Below are 27,834 nucleotides of genomic sequence, written 5' to 3' on the forward strand. Positions count from 1 at the left end.
GTTTTAACCATATGAAAGAAAATGAAGTCAATTTGAAATTGTAACTATGTATGACAATTTGCTTTATCTTTCTTTATCTTGGTCTCATCTGTTTTGAAATATTTTCTTTATGAATTTACCAAATACTGAATGCTAATCTTTTCGCTCTCAAAGAGAAATTTTGTGTTAGGCGCTGTGCTCATTCGTGTCTGCTGTTTGCAATCCTAAGGATCCTACAGAACTGAAGCCCACAGAGCTCCTCCGTTCATGGAATTCTCCAAGCAGGAATCCTGGAGTGGGTAGCTGTGCCCTGCTCCAGGGGATCTTCCCAGCCCAGGAATCAAAGTAGAGTCTCCTGCCTTGTAGGCGGAGTCTTTACCAGTTGAGTTACTAGGGAAGCCAGAGCGAATTCAATCCTTTTGTATCGGCAATGTGAACACCAAAATAAAACAAACCCAGAGGAAAGCCTTTATCCAGACACCATAACCTGATGCAAAGCACAGGTGTCACCTTATGCTTCAGCTTGCTACAAGTTTGATCCACACTGGGAAAGGTATTGTATGGCCTGAGGCCATTTATTCTGTTCTGGAGCTGACACGTGGTTTCAGTTCTGCTTAAATTAAGCTTGTAGTGCAACAGAAGGGGTCTTACAATTATGTAATTGAACTGTTACCTTGAAAGTGAGAAAACTAAGGTCCAGAGAAGCAAAGACCTACATAAGCCAGGTCAGTGGCAGAACAGGATCAAATAACAGGCCTCCTGCTTCGTAGCCCAGTGCCGGGCTTTCCCAACGAGGGCCTGCCAGCGCCCTGTCCTCATCTCTACTCATGACTTCTTCGAAATAAATCTGATTCAGATCTGGATCCCAGGGCTGTCTTGATTCAGAGGCGAACCAGGTCCAGACCTGCCGTGCTGGAGCCAGGACACGTCTGAGCAGTTGAGGTGGTAGATCTGAGTGGTTTCGGAGCACAAGCAGATCTGGTTAGCTAACTAGTCACTGGATAATTCTGCCTGTCACTGTTCAGGGGCCAGCACCACCAACTCTCCTCACAAGTAACAAACAGGAAATGGCTGGTCATAAGCATAACAATAGAGGTCCCAAGAATCTCTGTCAAGTTGGTTAGGTATAGACTGTTCACTTGAGAGACAAGGCTAGGGAAGCCCCCGGCCCACTCTCTGACATCTCTGACACTCAGTTCAGTTCAGTTCAGTCGCTCAGTCATGTCTGACTCTTTGCGACCCCATGAATTGCAGCACGCCAGGCCTCCCTGTCCATCACCAACTCCCGGAGTTCACTCAAACTCATGTCCATCGAGTCAGTGATGCCATCCAGCCATCTCATCCTCTGTCATCCCCTTCTCCTCCTGCCCCCAATCCCTCCCAGCATCAGAGTCTTTTCCAATGAGTCAACTCTTCGCATGCGGTGGCCAAAGTATTGGAGTTTCAGCTTTAGCATCATTCCTTCCAAAGAACACCCAGGACTAATCTCCTTTAGAATGGACTGGTTGGATCTCCTTGCAGTCCAAGGGACTCTCAAGAGTCTTCTCCAACACCACAGTTCAAAAGCATCAATTCTTCTGCGTTCAACTTTCTTCACAGTCCAACTCTCACATCCATACATGACCTCTGGAAAAACCATAGCCTTGACTAGATGGACCTTTGTTGGCAAGTTGTAACCACTGAATCACCTGGGAATTTCCCAAGTGCTCTTTTTTAAAAAATTGGAAGATTCAGCCTAAATTATTTTTGCAAAAATATGTTAGCATAGATTGGTAAAACTCTAAAGCATGCTATTCACAACTTAAAGATAGATGAAGGTCTTATTTCAAAGCCATGATACAGATCGACTATTTAAATTTAAATTTGTACTGTTAGAAAATTGGGTTTAATTATTCTGACAAACCAAACTAGCATTTATAAAGTTACAAGGAAATTGGGCATAATAGATGAAGAGTATTAAGAGGCACAAACTTCCAGTTGTAAAATTGGATATAATATACAGCATAAGGAATATAGTCAGTAATACTATAATAAATTTGTATGGTGACAGATGGTTACTGTACTTATGATGATCATTTTGTAATATATTTAAATGTTGAATCATTATGTTGAACACCTGAAACTAACATAAGTCAATTATACTTCAGTTTAAAAAAAAAAGTTAAAAGAAAAGAAATCATCTCTAATTCATGAGCTTCATCTGATTATTCAGAAAATATTTTTGTGCAGTACAGAATGTGTCACTGTTTAAATTATCTTACTAGAATAAAAAATGTTTTAAATATTTAAAAACATACATGTATGCATACATATGACTTCTATGTATCATTTCAAGATAAAAATGAAACACTTCTAAGGCAATGGCACCCCACTCCAGTACTCTTGCCTGGAAAATCCCATGGACAGAGGAGTCTGGTAGGCTGCAGTCCATGGGGTCACTAACAGTCAGGCACGACTGAGTGACTTCACTTTCACTTTTCACTTTCATGCATTGGAGAAGGAAATGGCAACCCACTCCAGTGTTCTTGCCTGGAGAGTCCCAGGGACAGAGGAGCCTGGTGGGCTGCCATCTATGGAGTCACACAGAGTCGGACACGACTGAAGCGACTTAGCAGCAGCAGCAGCAGCAACGTCCACTTGAGGAATTTTAATAAGGGATGGATTCAATAATTTTATCATCATCATCCTCTATTTTAATTATTCATGAACTGGAAAATAAAGATGATTCCTGCTTTTATAGTTTTAAATGTTTTCTCAGTGTATTCAAGGGCAGGAAGAAAATTTAGGCAATATATCTAATACATTGGATCCCAGGATAAATATTTGTATATACTCATAGAGTGAGCTAATTAATAAGAGCAATGAAGGGAAATTTAGCAGGAATTAACATAAAAGCCTTTTCATACTGTTGCATAACCTCAGATATGCAGATGACCCCACCTGTATGGCAGAAAGCATAGAAGAACTAAAGAGCCTCTTGATGAAAGTGTAAGAGGAGAGTTTAAAATCTGACTTAAAACTCAACATTCAGAAAACTAAGATGATGGCATCTGGTCCCATCACTTAATGGCCCACAGATGGGGAAACAGTGACAGGCTATTTTCTTGGGCTCCAAATCACTGCAGATGGTAACTGTAGCCATGAAATTAAATGACACTTGCTCCTTGGAAGAAAAGCTATGACCAACCTAGACAGCATATTAAAAAGCAGAGACATTACTTTGCCAGCAAAGATCCGTCTAGTCAAAGCTATGGTTTTTCCAGTAGTCATGTATGGATGTGAGAGTTGAACCATAAATAAAGCTGAGTGCCAAAGGATTGATGCTTTTGAACTGTGGTGTGGGAGAAGACTCTTGAGAGTCCCTTGGACTGCAAGGAGATCCAGCCAGTTCATCCTAAAGGAAATCAGTCCTGAATATTCATTGGAAGGACTGATGCTGAAGCTGAAACTCCAATACTTTGGCCACCTGATGCAAAGAACTGACTCATTTGAAAAGACCCTGATACTGGGAAAGATTGAAGGCAGGAGGAGAAGGGGATGACAGAGGATGAGATGGTTGGATGGCATCACCGACTCAATGGACATGAGTTTGAGCAAGCTCCAGGAGTTGGTGATGGACAGGGAAGCCTGGCATGCTACAGTCCATGGGGTGCAAAGAGTTGGACACAACTGAGTGACTAAACTGAACTGAACATAAAAACTTATATTCGAGCTTTTTAAAAGTTGCATCACTAGGGATTTTTAGCTTAGACAAGAGAAAGCATAAGGAGGATGATACAGCTATTTTCACATACTTAATACACATTCAGAAAAAGAGGAATTGACCTTGCTCTAAAAGTTAGAACTAGGAGACCAGTGGGAGGTAAATATTGGACTATAATGAGAAATAGTTTATTTCAATTACAATTGAATGCTGAAGAATGGGTACCTCAAAATATTTTTGAGTAAGTAAACTCCTGAAAGGAGTTCTTCACTGGAAGGACTGATGCTGAAGCTGAAGCTCCAGTATTTTGGTCATCTGATGCGAACAGACAATTCATTGGAAAAGTCCGTGATGCTGGGAAAGATCGAGGGCAAGAAAAGAGGGCATCAGAGTATGAGATGGCTGGATAGCATCACCAACGCAATGGACATGAACTTGCGCAGACTCTGGGAGATGGTGAGGGATAGGGAGGCCTGGCATGCTGCAGTCCGTGGGGTCACAGAGAGTCAGACACGACTGGGCGGCTGAACAACAACAAACGTCTGAATATGGTCTAAAGTTTATTACTACATAATAGAAAAATTGTGGCAATATAACAAATTAAAATCAAAGTACGTAGTATGTAGTTAATCTTGGGACTTACCTGGAGGTCCAGTGGTTAGAACTCTGTGTTTCCACTGCAGGGGGTATTGTTTCATCTGTGGTTGAGAAACCAGGATCCGGCATGCAGAATGTCATAGCCAAGTAAAAAAAAAATTTTAATAAAATTAAAAAGTATACAGTTAATCTGATAAGAAGTCTTTTTAACAAAAAAAATGTTTTTTCAAACTTTTTAACCATATCTTTTAATACTTAAAAAAATTGACTTTTATTTATCCACATTGCTTTGAACTTTAGGCTGTATGTTGATTATTAAAGAAAAACCTACATATGGGGAATGCCTGCAGACTGCAAAAGAGTATTTGTTTCAGTCCAAGCCATATTCAGTTTTAGGCCACCAAAGAAACCTATCAACCCAGAGCATCCCATGACACAGTTTAAAATGCTTTACTAGGGATGATAACTTCTACTATTGGAAAAATATAATATATATTACCTGTCTGAATTCTTCAAATGCAGTGCTTTTCCCCTAATCATACAAGAAAGAGAAGCAATACAGTTTCACTAATACATGCCTACATACATACTCGTGCTTGTGCTTAGTTGCTCAGTCATGTCCTTTTCTTTGCGACCCCATGGACTGTAGCCCACCAGGCTCCTCTGTCCATGAGGATTCTCCAGGCAAGAATACTGGAGGGGGTTGCCATGCCCTCCTCCAGAGGATCTTTCCAATCCAGGTATCAAACCCAGGTCTCCTGAATTGCAAGCAGATTCTTTACCATCTGAGCCACAAGGGAAGCCCACATACATACTTAAATACATATGGATAATTAAAAGGTAAAAAAAATGAAATTCTGTAATCCTTCATTCTAGAGCATTCAGAGGTCATTGCTATATATTTGTATATTCAAAACCAGCAGATAAAATAGAAATTCTGTAGTATATTTGCTTTTTAATGTTATATTGTTTTAAATATATGTAATGATTACTTATAATGAGATCTAGTCTGGTTAGGTCTTTGACATTTTGTAAAAAATAATTCTCTCCTGTTTCTTAGTTCTTTCCCCTGTGATATTAGGATATTCCTGACCTTCTTCCCACATACCACCACTTTAAATTAAAAAATGTATAGGCATGTGTCCAATCTACTTGAACGCCTTGTTTCAAATTACAGGCTGAGGCTTTAGCAAATTCCTTAAAGTGGAATTTCGGAAAATCTTCAACATGTTGTAAATCATATCCTATTCAATCCTATTTTCAGTCTTTTTTTCCACAGCAGAAAAATCCCCGAGTTATGCAGCGTTCCAGAGCATCCTCCTTTTTATTTAATTATTTTGGAGGATGAAGAGCTTTTTCATAGCACCCCCACAAAATCTGTTATACCAAGCACCACACAGCCACACAGCGTGTTGAGCCCAACACAATGTCTGCAATTGTGGCTCTGCTCCTCAACTTCTTGTCTCTCCATCCTCGGGGCCCACGTTTGTACACATTCCCTCTTCTGAACACAGGTTTACCAGTCACATATCGGGTAACCACACACATCTCCCTAAACCCATCTCAGTGTGTTGGAGAGTTGATTCTTTTGCACCAGCACATATGAACTCTTCCTCAATCCCACATGAACTGCTTCAGTCATGAGATGGTCAGAGGGGCCACACTAACAAAGAACTATCAACAATTCTGAAGCCAAAGTCATCTGTTTCAGTAACGACTTCTAGAAATATAACTGACTTGAACTTTTTTTTTAATTGAAGTGTGATTGGTTTACACTGTTGTGTTAGTTTCTGTTGTACTGCAAAATGAATCAATCAGTTATACATATACATACGTCTGTACTTTTTTAGCTTCTTTTCCAATATAGGCCATTACAGGGTATTGAGTAAAGTTCCCTCTGCTATACAATTAGATCCTTATTATTATCTATTTTATAGATAGTAGTGTGTATGGCCTCCACTCCAGTATTCTTGCCTGAAAAATCCCATGGACAGAGGATCCTGGCGGGCTACAGTCCAATGGATCACAGAGCGTCAGACAGGACTGAGCAGCTAAGCACACAGAGTGTGTATATGTCATGCCCAATCTGCCTCTTACCCCTCTGTTGCCCCTGGTAACCATAGGTTTGTTTTTCTACATCTTTGACTCTATTTCTATTTTGTAAATAAGTTCATTTGTACCGTTTTTTTTTTTTGGATTTCATATATAAACAATATCATATGATTTGTCTTTCTCTGATAACTGACTTAATAACTACATTCAATAAGTGATTTCATTCACATATCCCCCCGGGTATACCGCTGGCAAACAGCTTAATCCAGAAGACACCACTCAAACTTAGACTCTGTTTGTTTGTTTTTATGTTTGTGAGAGTTGTTTTCGTGTTTGTTTTTGTGATTTCATGAAACGTTTAAAAGTGTTCTCCACCGGTGTTACTTCGGCTATGCTGCCCAGACACAGAGCATGAGGCCTTGGATTATCAATTTGTCCCAGTGCTAACCAAGTGTGATCCCTGAAGTCACGCCCTCGCATCTGTCGGAAGTGTTGCCCTCCTGGGCAGCTCTGAGTGACTGTGCTTCACCTGAAGAAAGACCAGTTTCTTTCTCACAAATTTTGTAAATCTTGTTACTGACCAAGTCTCTTCCTTGCCAGAAAGACCAAATCCATGTGTGGGGCCCACCTGTAGCAAGTATATAGGACTTCAAGGTACGTGGACTCATCTCATAACTCGAGTTGTCTTATTTTTCTCACTATGTCATTTTTATGACTCTGTCATTCTGTATATTTTTGTGAGCTGTCTAAAATTCTCTCTGAAGGTGGAAGTCAATAAACTAATTTTACATCAATTTATTATTCTGTACTACAAAAAAAGAGGTCTGACTGAACTCATTTCAAAGAACCAGTCTTATTCAGGGGCATTTATTTAAAAGTTATGTAGAGTGCTCCTTTCTGGAAGTTGTCAAAATTTAAAAGTTCATCATAGGACTTCCCTGGTGGTCCAGTGGCTAAGACTCAGCACTCCCAATACAGGGGCAGAGGTTCAATCCCTGGTCAGGGAAACTAAGAGCCTGCATGCCCCAGTGAAGACCCTGTGTACTGCAACTAAGACCTAGCACAGCCAAAAAACAGTTCATCATCAATGTTCCCTCCCTGTTACCCCTTCTCTGTTTTTTGTAGAAAGATGATTGAAAAGACAATTGGAAAGAAAGGAGAATATTAGACATACAAACTTAAGTTCATCTTGAAAAGAGAATGTTTAAAGGAAAAAGAGAAAATTGGACATACAAATTCAAATTCATTTATTTGTAAATATGTCATGTATATTCAAAAGAATGTAGCATTTTTAACAATTAATTAATTTATTTTAATTGGAGGATAATTACTTTACAATATTGTGATGGTTTTTGCCATACATCGACATAAACGAGTATTGTTTTATTTTATTTTACTTTTTTTTTTTTTTTTAGCATTGTGTTAAATACACAATTGTGTGGTACTAAAAAAGACTCAGAGTCCCTTGGACTTCAAGAAGATCAAACCAGTCAATCCTAAAGGAAATCAACCCTGAATATTCACTGGAAGGACTGATGCTGAAGCTGAAGCTCCAATACTTTGGCCACCTAACATGAGGAGCTAACTCATGGGAAAAGACCCTAATGCTGGAAGGATTGAAGGCAAAAGGAGAAGAAGGCAGCAGAGGATGAGATGGTGAGATAGCATAACTGACTGAATAGACATGAATTTGAGCAAACTCTGGGAGATAGTGAAAGACAGGTAAGCCTGGCATGTCGTGGTCCATAGGGTTGCAGAGTCAGACACGACTTAGTGACTGAACAACAATAACATGCATTGTTTTATTGAACTAGGGTTCTATTATTCTGGCTGAATTGCTAGAATTCGTACTCAATTATGTAAAAACTAGAGGCTAAACAGACAAAATATCTAGTAAATAAATTAAAAATGTGAATTATCTTAAATGCACTGTGGAAGGTAGGTTATGTCCTATATATAGTTTAATCTCAAATCAATTTCTCCCTTAACTGTCTGGACCTTTTAGAACATTATTTTTTTTACTTTATTTTATTTTTCAATTTTACATAATTGTATTAGTTTTGCCAAATATCAAAATGAATCCACCACAGGTATACATGTGTTCCCCATCCTGAACCCTCCTCCCTCCTCCCTCCCCATTCCATCCCTCTGGGTCGTCCCAGTGCACCAGCCCCAAGCATCCAGTATCGTGCATCGAACCTGGACTGGCAATTCGTTTCATACATGATGTTTTACATGTTTCAATGCCATTCTCCCAAATCTTCCCACCCTCGCCCTCTCCCACAGAGTCCATAAGACTGTTCTATACCTCAGTGTCTCTTTTGCTGTCTCGTACACAGGGTCATTGTTACCATCTTTCTAAATTCCATATATATGCATTAGTATACTGTATTGGTGTTTTTCTTTCTGGCTTACTTCACTCTGTATAATAGGCTCCAGTTTCATCCACCTCATTAGAACTGATTCAAATGTATTCTTTTTAATGGCTGAGTAATACTCCATTGTGTATATGTACCACAGCTTGCTTATCCATTCATCTGCTGATGGACATCTAGGTTGCTTCCATGTCCTGGCTATTATAAACAGTGCTGCGATGAACATTGGGGTACACGTGTCTCTTTCCCTTCTGGTTTCCTCAGTGTGTATGCCCAGCAGTGGGATTGCTGGATCATAAGGCAGTTCTATTGCCAGTTTTTTAAGGAATCTCCACACTGTTCTCCATAGTGGCTGTACTAGGTTGCATTCCCACCAACAGTGTAAGAGGGTTTCCTTTTCTCCACACCCTCTCCAGCATTTATTACTTGTAGACTTTTGGATCGCAGCCATTCTGACTGGTGTGAAATGGTACCTCATAGTGGTTTTGATTTGCATTTCTCGGATAATGAGTGATGTTGAGCATCTTTTCATGTGTTTGTTAGCCATCTGTATGTCTTCTTTGGAGAACATTATTTCACTTGGTGGGTGGTTTGAGACCTTAGACTTGCTTTTAGTTAGAAGGTGACTAAGATGTTTAGTGAAGGAAGGGTAAGAGTAACTGGTCATCGATACTTGGTGGTAGAATTAAAGAAGGGTGACGAGTTCTTAAAAATCAGACGTGTTTATTATGGAAATGGAATGCTTTTCTTTAACAAGGCATGCAGCTTGTGGAATTTTAGTTCCCCAACTAGAAATTGAGCCAAGGTCCTTGACAGTGAAATCATAGTCCGAACCACCTGACCACTAGGGAATTCCCAGAAAAGGAATGCTTTTGTAAGAGGATTTGCTACCAAAATTATCACTGAAGAGAGAATGTCTTGTAACTAGATCAATAGAATAGCATTATTGAACATTATCTATAATATGATTTCTATGTGCATATATTTCTATGCACACAAGTGGACCCTTACCTTCGTATTAATAAACAGGCTGCAATTTAAAGAAAAGGGGGTGATAGTTTGGTGGAGAATAAAAACTCAATGCAAATCTCAGCCTCTCTCCACTGCAGCCCTACCTTCCCATTTTCTTGCTGGCCATCTTGGACCATGAGGCCCTTGTGGGTTTGACTTCAGAGTAAATTATATGTTGACTTTCACCACTTGTTTTGGGGACTTAATAAAATCCTCAGACTCTTGAGTAACTGGCTTCTGCCCTCGTTGGGCAGATGTAGCAGAGCTAAGACTAGAGTTCACTAATCTTCTGGTTGTCATCATTTATCATTATACCTGATTGTTCTTCTGGAGGAGGCAAATCTTGATTTTCTATGTGACTGCTGTTGACAAATCTTAACTCTGACTTTCTGTGGTTTCTCTCTTCCAATTACTTTAACTCTCCCCTTCACTTCCTGCTTAAAACTAAAAACCTTCAGTCCTTGTGTAAATTGACATTGTGCAATTTTTGTATTTCACAAAATAAATTCTCTATAATCTCACCTTGTTATCTATTACAAACTTTGCTAAAGGTAAAACAAACATCTTAACCAAGTGCTTGAAGTGCAATGCTCAGTCTCCTCTAGTCATTTTAGCACAATCTAATTTTATTTTGAACTATGTTATCACATAAAATCATAGCTACCATATCTCCCTCAAGAACCTCCAGCTGTCCTTTCGTCTACAGACCCTGCATTTCCTTTTGAGAAAAAGGCAGTATTTTGTGGCCTCTGATTACTTTGGCTCAACCCATAAGCAGCACCAACAATAGACTAATTGTCAGTGAAATTAGCCTATTATCTGTCATTCTCTCCCCTCCTCCACTTTCTAGCTAAGTGCAGCATCAAAGGCAAACTCTGCTGCTGACTTGAAACAAATTATTTCATCTCTGAGTTTCAGGTTTTTCCTTTGCACATGTTGCTGTGCTTCCTGTGCTTTCCCTGTGCTTCTAACCCTAACCCTAACCCTAAAGGAAGCATAGCACAGCAACATGCATATCTTGAGTTTTGGTCTTCAGTTCAGTTCAGTCGCTCAGTCGTGTCCGACTCTTTGCATGGATCGCAGCACGCCAGGCCTCCCTGTCTATCACCAACTCCCGGAGTTCACTCAGACTCACGTCCATCGAGTCGGTGATGCCATCCAGCCATCTCATCCTCTGTCGTCCCCTTCTCCTCCTGCCCCTAATCCCTCCCAGCATCAGAGTCTTTTCCAATGAGTCAACTCTTCGCATGAGGTGGCCAAAGTACTGGAGTTTCAGCTTTAGCATCATTCCTTCCAAAGAAATCCCAGGGCTGATCTCCTTCACAATGGACTGGTTGGATCTCCTTGCAGTCCAAGGGACTCTCAAGAGTCTTATCCAACACCACAGTTCAAAAGCATCAGTTCTTCGGCGCTCAGCTTTCTTAAGTGGGTCCAATTCTTCCGATAGAGTCAGCACTCAATAAACATGAATTTCCTTGCCCTCAAAGAAGGAGCTTGTAGGTAACTACAAACATCTATTGGCACACAATACATGTTTTTTAAAAATCACTCTTCCATATAACTATCAAAATGTTGAAACAAAAAAGTACATCCAAATTAAGCTGGGGGAAAAAAAGGTTTTAAAATTTGTCCCCACATTTAAGTTTAACTTCGACTTGACTTTCAAATGATGATAAATTCATTCTCAAAGCATTTTACACTTCTCCTTGATAGTATTCATCGCAATATTACAACTGTAATTAAATGCCTTACACCCAAGCATTTTGGAGTTCTATCTTGAAAGGAAGGACTGTGCCTGTCTTAGGCACTTCTCTACCCCCAGTTGACCCACTGTAGATGATCTCAATACATGTTTGAGCAGTCAGTGAGTGAGCATTGCAGTGTGTGTCTCTCTTTTTTTTTTTTTTAACTTTACAATACTGTATTGGTTTTGCCATATATCAACATGAATCCGCCACAGGTATACACGTGTTCCCCATCCTGAACCCTCCTCCCTCCTCCCTCCCCATACCATCCCTCTGGGTCGCCCCAGTGCACCAGCCCCAAGCATCCAGTATCGTGCATCATGTGTCTCTTTTTAAGCAGTACTTCTGAAAAACTGTAGGTCAATCACTTTGAAGATTTTTTTTTTTAATGGACCATTTTAAAGTCTTCATTGAATTTGTTACAACATTGCTTAGGTTTTATGCATCAGTATTTTTGGCCATGTGGCCATGAGACATGTGGGATCTTAGCTCCCCAACCAGGGATCAAATCTGCACCCCCTACATTGGAAGACAAAGTCTCAACCACTGAACCACCAGGGAAGTCCCTGTAAGGTCAATAATTTTGAATCTATCTTCTTCTCTTTCTGATGATGGTGAAGTTATCACTCATCCTTTCTCCCCATTTCCAAATGCTCTTCACTTGGCATTATCTCATTAAAAGAATCCCTTTTTCATTGATCTTTCTTCTTCTCTGTAAATAAATGATTCAGTAATTGGAGGAGATAGGCTAAAAGGCAAAGGATCTATTAAAAGAAATGCTATTGCAAAATCATTTTATTAAAGCAAGACTCTTGACATGTGAAAACATGACCCTTGTATTTTTGTCTAGTAATGTAGGTTTTACCTGTTGCTGCTGCTGCTAAGTCGCTTCAGTTGTGTCCGACTCTGTGCGATCCCATAGACGGCAGCCCATCAGGCTTCCCCATCCCTGGGATTCTCCAGGCAAGAACACTGGAGTGGGTTGCCATTTCCTTCTCCAATGCATGAAAGTGAAAAGTGAAAGTGAAGTCGTTCAGTTGTGTCCGACTCTAGTGACCCCATGGACTGCAGCCTACCAGGCTCCTCCATCCATGGGATTTTCTAGGCAAAAGTTTTACCTGTTACAACTTCATAAAAGTTATGCACTGATATATCCTTAGAACACTCAGTAAATGTTCTCAAAACATTTTCCTAAAAGAGGAAAAAGCATGTATTTAGATAAACTTGATTTTAGTTTCTCTTTTTTTCTAAGCAAAAAAAAAAAAACAACAAACTACATTTTTTGACACTTTCCCTTCATTATTTATGTGAAAATTCATTGGAAAATTTATCTTAAAATCCATACATAGAACAGAGGAACCAATTTAATATTTCAGTGAAGCTGAGGACAGGGAATGGAAAGAATGTATAATGGCTTTGAATTCTTCAACTGCTTTCTTCCCTGGGAGTGGGGGCTTGGAGGGGGGAGGCTTTTCTCTAAGAGTTATTGTGATAGGATCTTTTGACAAAGGCAGCTCTTTTTTATTGTTTTTCAGGCCCTTACGGGTTGGGATAAGGATTTATGGGGATGGAACCATGCAGATTGAACACTTGAGCTGGGAATTTTTATACTTCAAAGAAATTTCTGAAGAACATGAGATTCTTTTGCTTTGCAAAATAGTTTGAAAAACATTCTTCTACTGAATAGGAGCAATTACCATCTTACTCTGGCCTCTAAAACAAGGTTTTCTGTGTACTTAAGAATTACCTTGAAGTTGTAAAGAATAAACATTCAGTGGGTGTGGGGCTGAGCTCAGGGACTGCATGTCTACCAATAGGTTATGAAATTCTTATGAACAATAAACTATGCTTCAAGAAACACTGTTTTAAGGAAGAAGTGGGCAACTGGGTTTTAGCCGGGCTGCAACTCCACTTTTCCCGATTTTCCTTCTCCATTTCCAATCAGACAGGTTCCCAGATTACCTACCCATATATTCTCCGTCTGCTTCTCATCAGGATCTGCCTACCAGGGAAGATCGATGATAGGATGTAGCCCCCCAACTCCTGGCCCATGTACTTGCTCCTCAGTCCCATCCTGCACTTCTTTTTGTAGCCCACTTGCTTGTGGTGGTCTCAGAATAGTTTTCTATCCCACTTCATTCCTTTGTGTCCACAGACTCACTGTTAATATTTATCCAGGCATTTTGTACTGGATCTCTGTGAACTACAATGACTATCTAAGAATGAATCAAGGATGAGGTAACCAAGGAAACCACATCCAGGAAGAAGAATAATAGGAACTGGGGTGTTAAGCTTAGAAAAGATTTAGATGTGAGTTGATAGCTGTCACTGAGAGAATGGATGTCCTGTAGACGTTAGCTTAAATCATTTTGTGGAGTTCCACAACTCCTAAGTAGGACCACTGAGTAAAAGTTACACAAAAGTAGATCGTGGCTAAGGAAAAAGAAAAACTTCCTAATAAAGTTGTAGTCTTGCAAAGTTGTAAGAATGCATTCACTAGGAGTGTTCAGTTTGGTAAAGGAAAACATTCTGTTAGTGAGGTTCAGGATTCATTCATTTGTGGATGGTGCCCCAAATAGAGGTGATACAAAGATAAATAAGACACGTTCTGTGTTTTGGAGAAGCTCAAAGTCCAGCAGAGAATTGGACATGTGAACAAATATACTGAAGAAGAGCGTGTTGAGTCCAATAGCAGAAGAGTAGACAGTGTTGTAGCCCTCAACTGGCATCAGTTATGGCAGGTGAGTGAGCAAGTTTCAGATTCTAGACCTTGGACTTTGAGCTACCCTAGCTGACACCAAGTAGAGTGGTAACAAACTTCCCCCAACCCTCAAGCCCTGCCCAAGCTGCAGATTTTAGATATATTGAATATATATATATATATATACTTTTTTCTAGGATGATTTGTTAGGAAGCGACAGATAAATAGAAAAAGGATGAAATCAGTTAATCTGTATAAAAAACATTAAAAATGCTTAGCACATAATAATTACTCATTAAATACTAGGTATTATGGTTATTTTATTATCATGTTATAAAAATTATGTTATTTAAAAAATGTTCTATATCATTATATCACTCTATGAACTGCCTGCTCACATTTTCTGCCTTTGCCACATGCTTTTCCTTTTTCTCCACTGTCTCCCCTACTGTTTGCATTGCTCATGGCCACATGGAACATGCCTGCAAGGAGCTAAGTATTTCACATTTGCAATATGCTTATCCTTCCCCTGGGCTATTGCAGTATGCTCCTTCCTGGTCTAGCCATTTTTAGATTGTCCCTCTGATTCATTCTTTCACACAACAGCCAAAAAGATTTTTTTTTAATTCTAGTCTGACCATATCACTCTTCTACTTAAAATCTGATGATGATACCCCACTGTTCTTAGGACACATCTCCCAACCTGTGACTGCAAGCCTTGGCAGTCTGCCCTCTATTCAACTCCCCAGTTTTATGTCCTTAGCTCACTGCACTCCAACTAGTCTGACCTGTCTGTACCTATTCTCCTTTCTGCCTGTGGTCCTGGAACACACTATTCATTCCAGTCTTTCGGCTCCTCCCTGGCCTTGAGGCTTCACCTTAAGTTTTACTTTCTCAAGGAAGGCCCTATGTTCCATGTGCTTCTTAACATCAAATAAACAATAGTTTGTGTAATGATTTGTTCATCATCTGCCTCACAAGGGCAGGGACGATTATTTCTGCACAGAGAGAGAGAGAGCGAGTTCCCATATATCTCCTGAATCCCACACATGCATAGCGTGCCCAACTGTGTTCAGAGTGGTTCATTTGTCACAGCTGGTAAACCTACCTTTGACACATCCTAATCACTCAACATCCATAGTTTGCATTAATAAGTTGTTCTTGGTGTTATACATTCTACGGGATTCAACAAATATATAGTGACATGTAATGCTCATACATTATGCGCTAGGGTAGTTTCACTGCCCTAAAACTTCTCTGCGCTCTGTCTACTCTTTCTCTCAAACCACAGGTAACCACAGATCATTTTCCTGTCTCCATAGTTTTGCCTTTTCCGAATGTTATATAGTTGGAATCAAACAGTATGTCAGGCACCTAATTTTTCTCTTTTTTTGGCCATGCCTCCTAGCTTGCAGGATCATAGTTCCCCAATGAGGAATGGAACCTGGGCCTCTGGCAATGAAAACACAGAGTCTTAACCACTGGACTGTCAGAGAATTCCCCAGGCTCCTAGTTTTAACTAACACTTATCTCCTCCTGGGACCCAAAAAGTTCATCATTAAATAGTGTAGGATTCAGAAGCAAAATACGAAGAAGGAGGAGAAGATAGAAAGAAAAAGTAGAACCAAGAAGCATGCTAAGCACTATGACAGAGTGCTTTAGCTAGTTAAAAAAGTGTTAGTTGATCAGTCATGTCTGACTCTTTGCGACCCCACCGACTGTATGTAGCCTGCCAGGTTCCTCATTCCGTGGAATTCTCCAGGCAAGAATACTGGAGCCATTCCCTTCTCCAGGGGATCTTTCCAACCCAGAGGTCGAACCCAGATCTCCTGCATTGCAGGCAAATCCTTACCATCTGAGCTATCAGAGAAGACTCTCAGCTAGGTAAAGTATAGGTCAATCAAGAAATCCTAAAAAAAAAAAAAAAAGACTTCGCTGGCAGTCCAGTGGTTAAGACTTCTTGTGGGTTTGAACTAAGATCCCGCATGCCCCAGAACATGGCCAAAAAAAGAAAAAAAAAAGTAATCCTTCCTTAATGAGCTGGTACCTTAACTGAGCAAGCAGGATTTAATAAAGTTGGTGACATCCAGAGAAATTTGTTTTCCAAACAAAGCAAACAACACAAGCAATTACATGGATGTTAGAGGTGAAAAAAAAGGCAAACATTTTTTTAAAAAACAGGAAATGCTGCACAGATTTTGCATTTAACTCTCACAACAATCTTGGCAAGAAGGTACTTTTAACCAAGGCAGAGAAGTCACTAAGCTCTTAAGAAGCAAGATGGGATTTGAACCCCTGATCCAGGAGAGAAGTACTTGACTGCTGCACTATGAGCAGAACCTTCTGATTCTGCAAAAATCAGATAATAGCAACTTGCCCTAGGACAGCAGCAGATGGGTTCAGTGACATGAACAGATTTGAACACTACTAAAGAAATGTGGGGTCGCAAAGAGTCGGATACGACTGAGCGACTGAACTGAAAGAAACAAGAGTAAAAGGATTTTGCAGATGACTGAAAAAAAAGCAGTAAAAAAGGAAAAAGGAGAGCATTAGTATGCTTTGAGCCCAAGGAACAGAGGACTCAACTGAAAGTGAAGTATGTCAGAGGTAAGGCGGCTAGGGGAAGGTTGGGGGCTCCAGGTTATCACTGAGGACCATCCTCAGCTAAGATACCTCCTCCAGTAATTGCCCTATTTTTCTCTTTTCCAGAACAGCCAAACTTATAATTTTCTCTTTACATTTCTTTGCTTCTCTCTCCTTCTACTCCAGTCTGGCTTCTGTCATCATTCAACCACAAAATTTGATGTGCACATTTCAGCTTTTGAAAGAACAACTTTAGCCCAGATACTCCTCCTCAGAGAGCCTTATATCCCAAAACTTAATGACATATCTATTTGGATATTCCACGGTTGCCCCAGGGAGAAGGCAATGGCACCCCACTCCAGTACTCTTGCCTGGAAAATCCCATGGGTGGAGGAGCCTGGTAGACTGCAGTCCATGGGGTCGCTAAGAGTCAGGCACGACTGAGGGACTTCACTTTCACTTTTCACTTTCATGCACTGGAGAAGGAAATGGCAACCCACTCCAGTGTTCTTGCCTGGAGAATCCCAGGGACGGGGGAGCCTGGTGGGCTGCCGTCAATGGGGTCTTTGTCACTTTACTGTCACTATGTAAAATTTTAGTTTACATAAAATTATAAAAATTTTATGTAGAGTCACAGAGCATGTACTCTTCCTTTACTGAGTGTAATTATTTTGACATTCATTCATTATCCATTCGTGTGTGTCAGGCACTGTTCAAGGCACTAGACACACAGAAGTAAACAAATCAGACATGTGCGTGGTCTCTAGGAGCTTCGAGCCTACTACAGTGTGCTCTCTTACCCTCTAAGAAGAATCCAAAACACCCTCCTTCCTTTAACTTATCCAGCAATTCAATTTGATTTGTTGTTAAACAATATTACAACATTAAAGGAATTTTTAAAAGAAAAACACTTTATCTGAAATAGCTAGATCTATGGGAGTTCCCTGGAGAGCCAGTAGTTAGGACACTGTGCTTTCACTACCTTGGGCCCAGATTAATTCCTTGCTCAAGGAACTCAGATCCTGCAAGCTGCATGGGGTGGCCAGAAAAAAAAAAAAATTTTTTTTTTAAATAGCTATAGCTTCTCATAATTGTTTTGATTTTTCCATGTGCTTTACTAGTGTATGTTCATATATAAAAACTGGAAGCAAACTACATGTTTGTCAGTATGCGCTTTCCTGATGGCTTAGACTGTAAAGAATCTACCCATAATGCAGGAGACCTGGGTGAGATCCCAGGGAAGATCCCCTGTAGAAGGGAATGGCAACCCACTCGTGTATTCTTACCTGGAGAATCCCATGGACAAATAAGCCTGGCAGGCTACAGTCCATGGGATCGCAAAGAGTCAGACACACTTTCACTTTTTATTTTCGTGGAATCCTTAAATTCGTACAACCATTAAAAATGATGAAGTAGATCTGTAAATGTGAGCACAGCATAAATATATTCTCAAAGTTTGCTTAAGTCAAGTTTTCTCAAACTCTAGCATGCACCAGAATGTTCTGCAGGACTCTGCAGAGTAATGGAGTGGGAGCAAGTCTGAGTTCTGATGGAGTGGGGAAAAGGAAAAAAGGGATGGGGGAAAAACAGAGAAATGGCCAAAAGGACTTTGGAAATGATGGAAATATTCGATTTTAGGGCAAGTTTTTAATTTTCTTAAATTAATTTAATTTTAAGTTTTGTTCTGTACTGCATTTGTCTCTAAGTATTTTGATATCTGTTGTGGTCAATAGTGTTTTGGGGAGTGGAAGGATCCGATGTGTCCTCTATGGGGTGATGTGGAAGGGAAAAGGGACAGCATATGCAGGAGGTGGGAACCAAAACAAGGCCCCAGGATTCAGCAAAAGCAGGACTTCAGAATCAGAAGTAACGAAGAGAAATGGAAGCCCTAGAGTCCCTGAGGCGAAAAAGGGATGAAATGGTGCTCAGAATCATTTTTATTTAAATATTACGAAAATGGTGTGCCCATAATGCTGGAGGACTTAACAATACAATCAGTTGATATCTAGCTAGGGGGCGATTTTGAGCATAAACAACAAGGCCAAGTGTGGCAACACTTGTATGTGTCAAATAATGAGGGCAGGGTCATGACAGTAGCAGAGGGTTGAGACAGAATATAAGAGAATATGCTTACTCTTAGAATAGACTCCCCCTCAAAAAACCAATAAGTTCAAGCTGTAAAATAGATTATGGAGAAAATAACTTCCCCTATACCAGCAAGAATTCCCTAGTCAATAAATGTCTAATTCCACACAATAAGGAATGTTAACCTTGCAATCTGTACCTTACTGCCATGTGGCATCAGTGACTAAACAGGATAGGAGTAACGTAAGAAGTACTTATGGTAACAGTGCTCTTTCTTTGTGATAATAAATTAACATGGGTTCCAAAGTCATCAGCCATTTAACATTCTGAAAAATATTGCTTTGTGGTGTACAAAATTTACTTATCCACCAGCAATACAATTACTTAGCCTTTTGTGGAAAAAAAGAGTATAAGGAGTACCCTTCCAATACTGCCAAGAGGGCTAGGTACTTTCACAAATGTTCCCATGGTACCCTGTGTTTAATTCAGTCACAGCATCTATTATATTGTGTTTTGATATCTGGTCGTTTCTCTCCAGTGAACTATGAGCAGCTTGATGTCAGGGACTGTGTCTTTCATTAGGCCCATTACACATTCTCCTTAAAGGAATTGTCTTTGTAATAGTGCATCTAGGGTTGTATGTGTCTTATAGTAGCCCAAAAAAACAACACTAGGTCAGAAAGTCCTTCTCTATAAAATGACAGGATTAAATTGCACCCTTGCAACTGTTGAGGGCATCATTTTTCTCAGATTCTTAATATGTTGAAGTGATTTAGAACTGCCTGGAGTGTTCTCCCAAATCCACCCACTCTTGAGTCAACCTTTTTTTTCCCCTTTCTGGCTACACCAAGCAGCATGTGGGATCTTAGTTTCCTGACCAGGAATCAAACCTGCACCCCTTGCATTGGAAGCTCAGACACTTAACCACTGGACCACCAAGGAAGTCCCCATTCAGGAATTTCCTTAATAAAGAAGAGACTCTGAAACCCTAGAGACCAGGGTCTCCATTAAGCATTGTATAACTCCAAGCATATCAGAGATGATGGGATGATGAGATGAAGATTCTCTGGGGATCTGCAGTCTGTTCTTCAACAATAAATCACTCTACGTGAAGGAGCAGCACAAAGGATCACATATTATATGATTCCATTTATATGAAATATTCAGAATAGGTAAATCTATAGTCACAGAAACAGTTCAGCAGTTGCCTGGGGCTGCGGAGAGAGGCAAAAAGCAGCCTTATGGGTAAGGATCTCTTTTAGGGGTGATAAGATGATTTGTAACTAGATTGGAAGTGATTCTTGCATAGAATTGTGACTGCATAAAATGCCACTGAATTGCACACTTTAGTTAATTTTATGCTATATGACGTTTACTTCAAAGAAGAAAAATATGTCACTGATAACCTTGTACTAGGTCAAGATTTAGATCAAATTTCATGCTCTGAAGTTACAAATAATATTACCATATTATTTAACTGCAAACACTTAGTGAGGGTCTACTTAAGTATCTTATTCATCCTGAGTCTATAGTTCCAAAAAAGTCTCTTTGCCAATGGGCTTTTAAAATGATAATGCTAATAACAACAGCCACTAACATGTATTGTGTGGTTTCTATGTTCGAGGTACCCTTCTAATCTCTTTAAGGGTGTTAACTCATCTAATTCTTACAGTAACCCTATGAGATGGGTACTGTCATTATCCTAATTTTACACTTACCTAAATTGGGCTGCGAGAGCCATAGGTGGCAAAAGTGAAAGTTGCTTAGTTGTGTCCAAGCCTTTGTGACCCCGTGGACTACACAGTCCATGGAATTCTCCAGGCGAGGATACTGGGGTGGGTAGCTGTTCCCTTCTCCAGAAGATCTTCCCAACCCAGGGATTAAACTCAGGTCTCCCACATTGCAGGAGGTTTCTTTACCAGCTGAGCCACAAGGGAAGCCCATAGGTGGCAAAGCTGAGCTCAAAACTCTGACCTGACCTATTCAAAGCCTATGTCTGTCATTTATGAATCTGGTTAGACAACTGATGCAGCCCGTGGTGGTACATACAACTGATCTAAAGCAACCTTGTGTGATAACCAAGCTCTTTATATGTTTTTCTAATAGCTAAACTATATATCTAGTTTTCAAGTGAATGAATGCAATAATGGGGACTAGTTGGTGAACAACTCCCTTGAAGGAAGAGATGCCAAACAGAATTGACTCAGGTAAAGGGGACAAAGCCAGAATGGGCCTTATAAGCTCTTAGTCTCTTGGGAAATACCTTGAGAATTCTGCTGACACCTATTTCAATCGAACTTTTGTCTTTTGGCTGCACTGGATCTTCATTGCTGGGAACGGGCATTCTTTAGTTGCAGTGTGTGAGCTTCTCGTTGTGGTTGCTTCTCTTGTTGCAGAGCACCAGTTATAGAGTGCACAGGCTTCAGTAGTTGTGGGGCATGGGCTTAGTTGCCCCGTGGCGTGTGGAAACTTCTGGACCAGAGATAGAATTGGTGACCCCCTGCATTGGCAGGTGGATCCTTAACCACTAGATCACCACAGAAGTCCTCAATGAGACATTTTCTAATGGCACAGATGTTCTACACCTAGGCTCCTGTCTTCCTTCCCAGGAGTCTTCATCTCTGGAAAGAAAGGGTTATACACTCTCCACAAAGATGTCATTGGTAAGATCAGCTGCGTGAACCCTGTAATGTTGAAGAAGTTCTGGCTTGTTCAGTAATTCTGGCAAAAAAAAAGCTCATGAGACAACATTGTGGGCAAAGCCTTTATTGATTTTTGAAGGGCCGTGGCTGAGAAAACTCTTCCATTTTTGTATGTGTGGCTGTTTGTTAATCCTATTAGTTTCTCTTAAGTACCCTGAGGCATATCTACTCAACCTTCTGAATATGATGCAATCCTTGGACTGCAGTGTTCTGTGAATAATCTAGATCATCTTGATGTCAGGTGATGTGACCCTATGGCATAAGTTCTGGGCTTCCCTCCAGCAGCATTTGAATAGTGTATGTTGTTTTTTTTTGTTTTTTTAATTTTATTTTATTTTTAAACTTTACATAACTGTATCAGTTTTGCCAAATATCAAAATGAATCCGCCACAGGTATACATGTGTTCCCCATCCTGAACCCTCCTCCCTCCTCCCTCCCCATTCCATCCCTCTGGGTCGTCCCAGTGCACCAGCCCCAAGCATCCAGTATCGTGCATTGAACCTGGACTGGCAACTCGTTTCATACATGATATTTTACATGTTTCAATGCCATTCTCCCAAATCTTCCCACCCTCTCCCTCTCTCACAGAGTCCATAAGACTGTTCTATACATCAGTGTCTCTTTTGCTGTCTCGTACACAGGGTTATTGTTACCATCTTTCTAAATTCCATATATATGCGTTAGTATACTGTATTGGTGTTTTTCTTTCTGGCTTACTTCACTCTGGATAATAGGCTCCAGAATAGTGTATGTTTTTAAGGTGGCCCTTCTGCATGCAGAATCCATGCTTTACATCTTTAAATCTGTGACTCACCACATCCTCTAAAAGTGGTTCATACACCTGAAAATGATCTGCAGATATTATGGGACACACATTCCTTGTGTTCAGCTACTTCTGTTGGCCAGAGTTTCTGCCTTAGTTAAGGACAGCATTTAAAGGAGCGCAGGGTCTCACTAGTTGAGGCCCTTTTGAAATGTCAAATATTAATTTCTCAAGGGGCACAATTGGAGGATTTGATGGTGAACTCCATAAGCCTTAATATCTCATTTAATACTCTCCTCTATGTCGCACTGAAACAGACAGCAAGGGTTTGCAAGATGGAGTGCAGTGCCCTCATAGGAGGTGAACTCCTTTTTTTGAAATTCAAATCCCTAACTGTTGACTAACAGTGGTGGTAAGACGTGTGGCTTAGTCAACACCATAGTAGACATCACCTCTCAATGTGCTGCATGCTTGCTTCACAACTGCCTACTTGTCATCTCTACTTGGGTGTCTTAGGCAACCTCAAACTTGGGTGTGTGTTCAGTTGCTCAGTCATGTCCGACTCTTTGTAACCCCATGGACTGTAGCCCATCAGACTCCTCTGTCCATGGGATTCTCCAGGCAAGAATACTGTAATGGGTTTACATGTCCTCTTCCATGGAATCTCAAATGTAATATGTACAAACTGAACACTTCGCTAACCATCTTCTCCCAGACTTTTCCAGTCTTAGTAAATGGCTCCATTATTATTCACCCATGTTCAGATTGAAAATTTAGAGGTGAGCTTGAATCTTCTCTTTCCCTCACAGTCAGTTCAGTCACTCATTCATGTCTGATTCTTTGTGACCCCCTGGACTGCACACCAGGCTTCTCTGTCTATCACCAGCTCCCGGAGCTTGCTTGAACTCATGTCCATTGAGTCGGTGATGCCATCCAACCATCTCATCCTCAGTCATCTCCTTCTCTTCCAGCCTTCAATCTTTCCCAGCATCAGGGTCTTTTCCAATGAGTCAGTTCTTCGCATCAGGTGGCCAAAGTATTGAAGCTTCAGCATCAGTCTTTCCAATGAATATTCAGGACTGATTTCCATTAGGATTGACTGGTTTGATCTCCTTGCATTCCAAGAGACTCTCAAGCATCTTCTCCAACACCACGGTTCAAAAGCATCAGTTCTTTGATTCTCAGCTTTATTTATGGTCCAACTCTCACATCCATACATGACTACTGGAAAAATCATAGCTTTGACTAGATGGACCATTGTTGGCAAAGTAATGTCTCTGCTTTTTAATATACTGTCATGGTTCCCTCACAACCCCCATCCAAATCCTCCAGATCCTCTTATCTTTATCTGCAAAATATATTTCACACTGAAGAGCCCTTGTCCTCTTACTTTAACTACTGTAACAGCCTTTCAACTTGCTCCCCTGCTTCCACCCCTGCTCTCCAGTGTCTGTTAATTAACCGGAGACCAGAGTGATCTTTCTAAAGCAAATCAGATCTTGTGACTATCTACTGAAATTCTTCCAGTGATTTCTCATCCTATTTGCAATCCAATTGAAGCTACTTGTTATAGACCCAGCAAGCTCTGCATACCTCTGTGATGGAGCTTCTTTCCTCTGCAGTCTACTCTAACCTAACTGGTTTTCTTTTTTAAAAAAATATTTTATTTATTTATTTGGCTGTGCCAGCCTTAGTTGCGGCTTGTGGAATCTAGTTCCCTAACCAGAGATGGAACTTGCTTTAGGAGCATGGAGTCTTATTCACTAGAAAAGTCCCCTAACTTGTTTTCTCGCTTTTCTTCAAGCTCACCAAGCTCATTTCCATCTCAGCCATTGAACTTGCTGTCCTTTCTGTGTTGAATATTCTTCCCCAGCTGTGTGCATGGCTCATCCCCTTACTCCTTTCAGGAGTAAGTGCTTAAATGGCACTTTTTCAGTGAGGCTTTCCCTGGCCAGTCTATCTAATATAGCCATTCTACATTTTTTACCCCTTTACCAAACTTTAATTCTATTTATAGAATATTCTATAAATAGACATATTTATATATGTCTATATATAAATATTTAATATTTAAATATTTAACATATTTAAATATGTCACATATGTGACATATTTAAATATGTGTTGAATGCATGAATGAATGGTGTATCACTGTTACCAAGAGTGTTAGGGAGTTAATTTTATCACCTAATTTTGTCCAATTTTCTACATAATGGCAATGTATTTTTCCCCTCTGAATATAGCATGTGTATTTCTCTCAGAACACCCTTTCCTCTGGCAGGTAAAAAGAATACCTTAATGCTTTTGAAACTAAGTCCAAACCAATCACACTAACATACAATTTCAAGAACTGAAAGGCACAAAAAAACACCAATCTAGATCTCAGAAAGAATAAGAATGAATAGCACTGGGCCCCAGATTCCCACAGCATGCAAACATCTTTCCCCTGCACCAATGGAATTGCAAGATGTTACCAGACTTAGTTCAAAGGCTGCCACAGGATTGCAGGTGGTATAGACAAAGACTCAGGACTGAGTTACAAAAATCCAAAGAACTTTGAAAGTGCTACAATGCTATCAAGTGCTAACCCACAGGACTTTACTTCAGTGAACATAGAGATACTGGGTGGTTTGGGTTTACAATAGGGATACTGGGTGGTTTGGGTTTACAATAGGGATACTGGGTGGTTTGGGCTTACGTGTCTCACTCAATTCATTGCAGTATGAGTCATACTCCAGAGCCAGGGCTGGCAGCTCTTTTAGGGCTGCATCCTTCTGAGTAGAGCATTTACAGGGTGAGAAAATAGAGAAGAAAAAACTAAAGGATGGGAGATGGGAAAGGGAGGGGGAGGATGGGAAGGAAGAGCTGGAGAGGAAGAGACTTGCTCAGGTGGGATGGAGACTGATGAAGGGTAGGTGTGGGAGGGATTCCCTCAGAACTCCCCTCCACCTCCTGCCCCTCCCACTGCCACCCCTTTTAGGCTAGAGTCCCAAGGAAGTGTCTCACTGCAAGGAAAGCACGGTCTCCTCATGTTCCTTTGTTTACTGTATTTAAATTCAAATTTTGCCACTTTTTAACTATACTGAATCTCATGTAAACTATTTTAATACCTAATTTTTAAAAAATATCTATGTAGTGGCTTTTATTTTACTTTTTGGCCGCAGGGCATGCCGTGGTCCTATCTTAGTTCCCCAGGCAAGGATGGAACCCATGTCCCCTACAGTGGAAGTGCGGAGTCCCAACCACAGGACCACTAGGGAACTCCCTCACGTAAGCTAATTTAACGTGTGTTTCAGTTTCCTCTTCTGAAAGAAAAAAAGACAATTCTTCCCTCGAGGATTACTGAGACAATTCAATGAGATGGTTTCTGGGAGACACTCAGTACTGTTTCTGGCACAATCAATGTAAGCTCTTGTTATTATTACTACTCAGCAAGGGGTCATTTTGAACAGCCTTTACATATCTTCATTCTTGACTGCCAGGGACTGCAGTTCCTATTGTTTCTCTTTCAGAGACCTTCACCAGTTCAAAGCCTATGAAATGCAGCTTATTAGGGTTGAGCACAGCTGGGAATCCAGAGACCCCAAGGTCCCCTGGCTGGTGAAAGCCTGGCCTATTACAAGTAAATGTGAAGAAACGGGGCAGACGGCCAGAACCAACAAGCCTGGGATTGCTACAGTTGTCTTCCTTAAGGGTTCTGCCAGCTCAGACTGTGGAAGGACTGGGAAAGAGGCTGGCATTTTACAAGCATGTGTGTATGTGCGTGCTCAGTCATGTCCAACTCTTTGAGACCCCATACAGGTAAGACAATAAAAACACCTTGCCATGTGGTTTCTTGTTGACTCTGGTGCTGATGGATCTTTGGGGTGATACCACCATACAGGAGTTTTCCCTGTATTTCCAACACGATTTTAGAATTTTATGTTGTTACCTTATTTATCCTCTCAACATTTATCAAATACCACCTTCTACCCACGGGCTGAGATAATGCTGCTGCTGCTACCAGGCTCCTCAGTCCATGGGATTTTCCAGGCAAGAGTACTAGAGTGCAGTGGCATTGAGATAATGCAGGGCCTAGATTATCTGGAGAGGGGGGACTGATTTGATGTCATAACGTAAAGATGCCAGTTGTTGTTGAAAGGAATAGGAATGACAGTTGAGATCCTATGGAGAAACCCTGTTGTGTTCTCAGGTCAGTGACAGGTGTCTGGACCTCCTGGGTCATACATTCAGTTGAGTGAAGCATTCTCTGGGATCAGTCATGGGCCTCATCTCTCAGAGTCCCCCTGTCTGCTTCTGGCTTCTCCCCAGCTCCCAGATGTCCTTTATACAGGCTCTGGGCAGGGAAAGCAGTTATTTCTTCCTACCTCATTTCTAGAAAGTAAGCCAACATTCCTTTGTATAGTAGTTCTGAGAGCCTCTAGGTTACATAAATAAAAACTAAATTATAATAGCGATGCATATAGATGCACAGAAATTATAAAAAAAAATCCTTCATATATTGAAAAGATGAGGTTCTGAGTGACTTTCTTTTTCATTTTTCTCTTATTGCTATGGTATTATTATGCAAAACATTTAAAACTCAAAAAAACATTCTCTCATCTATAACATATATTTCTTCTGACAATATTCTGTGGAGTGGAATTCTTTTCAGAGGGTTTATCTCTGCCAGCTTTAGTTATTTAGCTAGCACTTGTTACTTTCCCTTCTGAGACAGATACATTTCTTGCTCAGTCTAGCTGATTAGAAGTCTTAGGAAAACTTGGTACATACCAAGGTGAATAAGAGTTATGTATTCACAGGTTCAGCTTCATAAATTCCTGGCTTCAGAAATCAAGCCCTGCTGATGAAGTGAGCTTCTGCTGGCTCAGAAAGGACATTCCAGAAAGAACCCAGGTTTGGGGAGCTGAAGATATGAGTCACCGACTTGAAAAAATCTAAATAGCTTGTTAACAAAGGTTTTTAAAGTCAGGGAGAAAAAAAGCCCATGTTGAGTTGAAGGAGATTTTTCAATTTCAGATTTACATAGCACTTCAGAATGAAGGGGAAATATTAGAGATTTATTGTTAAAAAGACTGAGATTTGGAACAGTTCATGAAAATAATCTGAAGGACATCATAATAAATCTGGAAAGTTATTTCCTGTTTTAAGCTGGTTTGGCTTAAAGACCTTACCACCATAAAAATGAATGTCATGTCTAATTTTTATGTGACTCTCCAAGTTCCTTTATGCAGTAAACTCATTCCTTTTCAACTCACTCTTACCTAAACTAGATTATTCATAAGGCAGTTTATAGTTTTATATGGTTGATCTTACCATCCACAAATTATTTTGGGATGTTATCATCTCCTGTTTTTATTTTACTCACATGCAACCTGTATTCTTGCAGGAACTGAGGGGGCGTGGGGTTGCCATTTAAGCCTACCACTTAATTACCTCTCTTCCTTCTTCCGGTGAGTGTCTGAGTCATCTGCAAAGGCAAATGCATTCATTCATTCAACAAACATTGTTAAGCAACACTGTTTTCAAGGAGTGTA

At 40.4% G+C, this 27,834-nt stretch overlaps 1 long non-coding RNA gene across 1 annotated transcript; it reads left to right on the forward strand.

The window, feature by feature from the left end:
• Nucleotides 1-19,943: 19,943 nt before the first annotated feature.
• LOC129620601 (uncharacterized) lies at nt 19,944-26,110 on the forward strand. The gene is made up of 3 exons (XR_008698590.1): nt 19,944-20,076; nt 20,938-21,038; nt 25,810-26,110. It is a non-coding gene; the product is annotated as an uncharacterized LOC129620601 (long non-coding RNA).
• The last annotated feature ends 1,724 nt before the right edge of the window (nt 26,111-27,834 follow it).

The sequence above is a fragment of the Bubalus kerabau genome, chromosome 10 (assembly GCF_029407905.1).
Source record: "Bubalus kerabau isolate K-KA32 ecotype Philippines breed swamp buffalo chromosome 10, PCC_UOA_SB_1v2, whole genome shotgun sequence".
Lineage (NCBI taxonomy): Eukaryota > Metazoa > Chordata > Mammalia > Artiodactyla > Bovidae > Bubalus > Bubalus kerabau.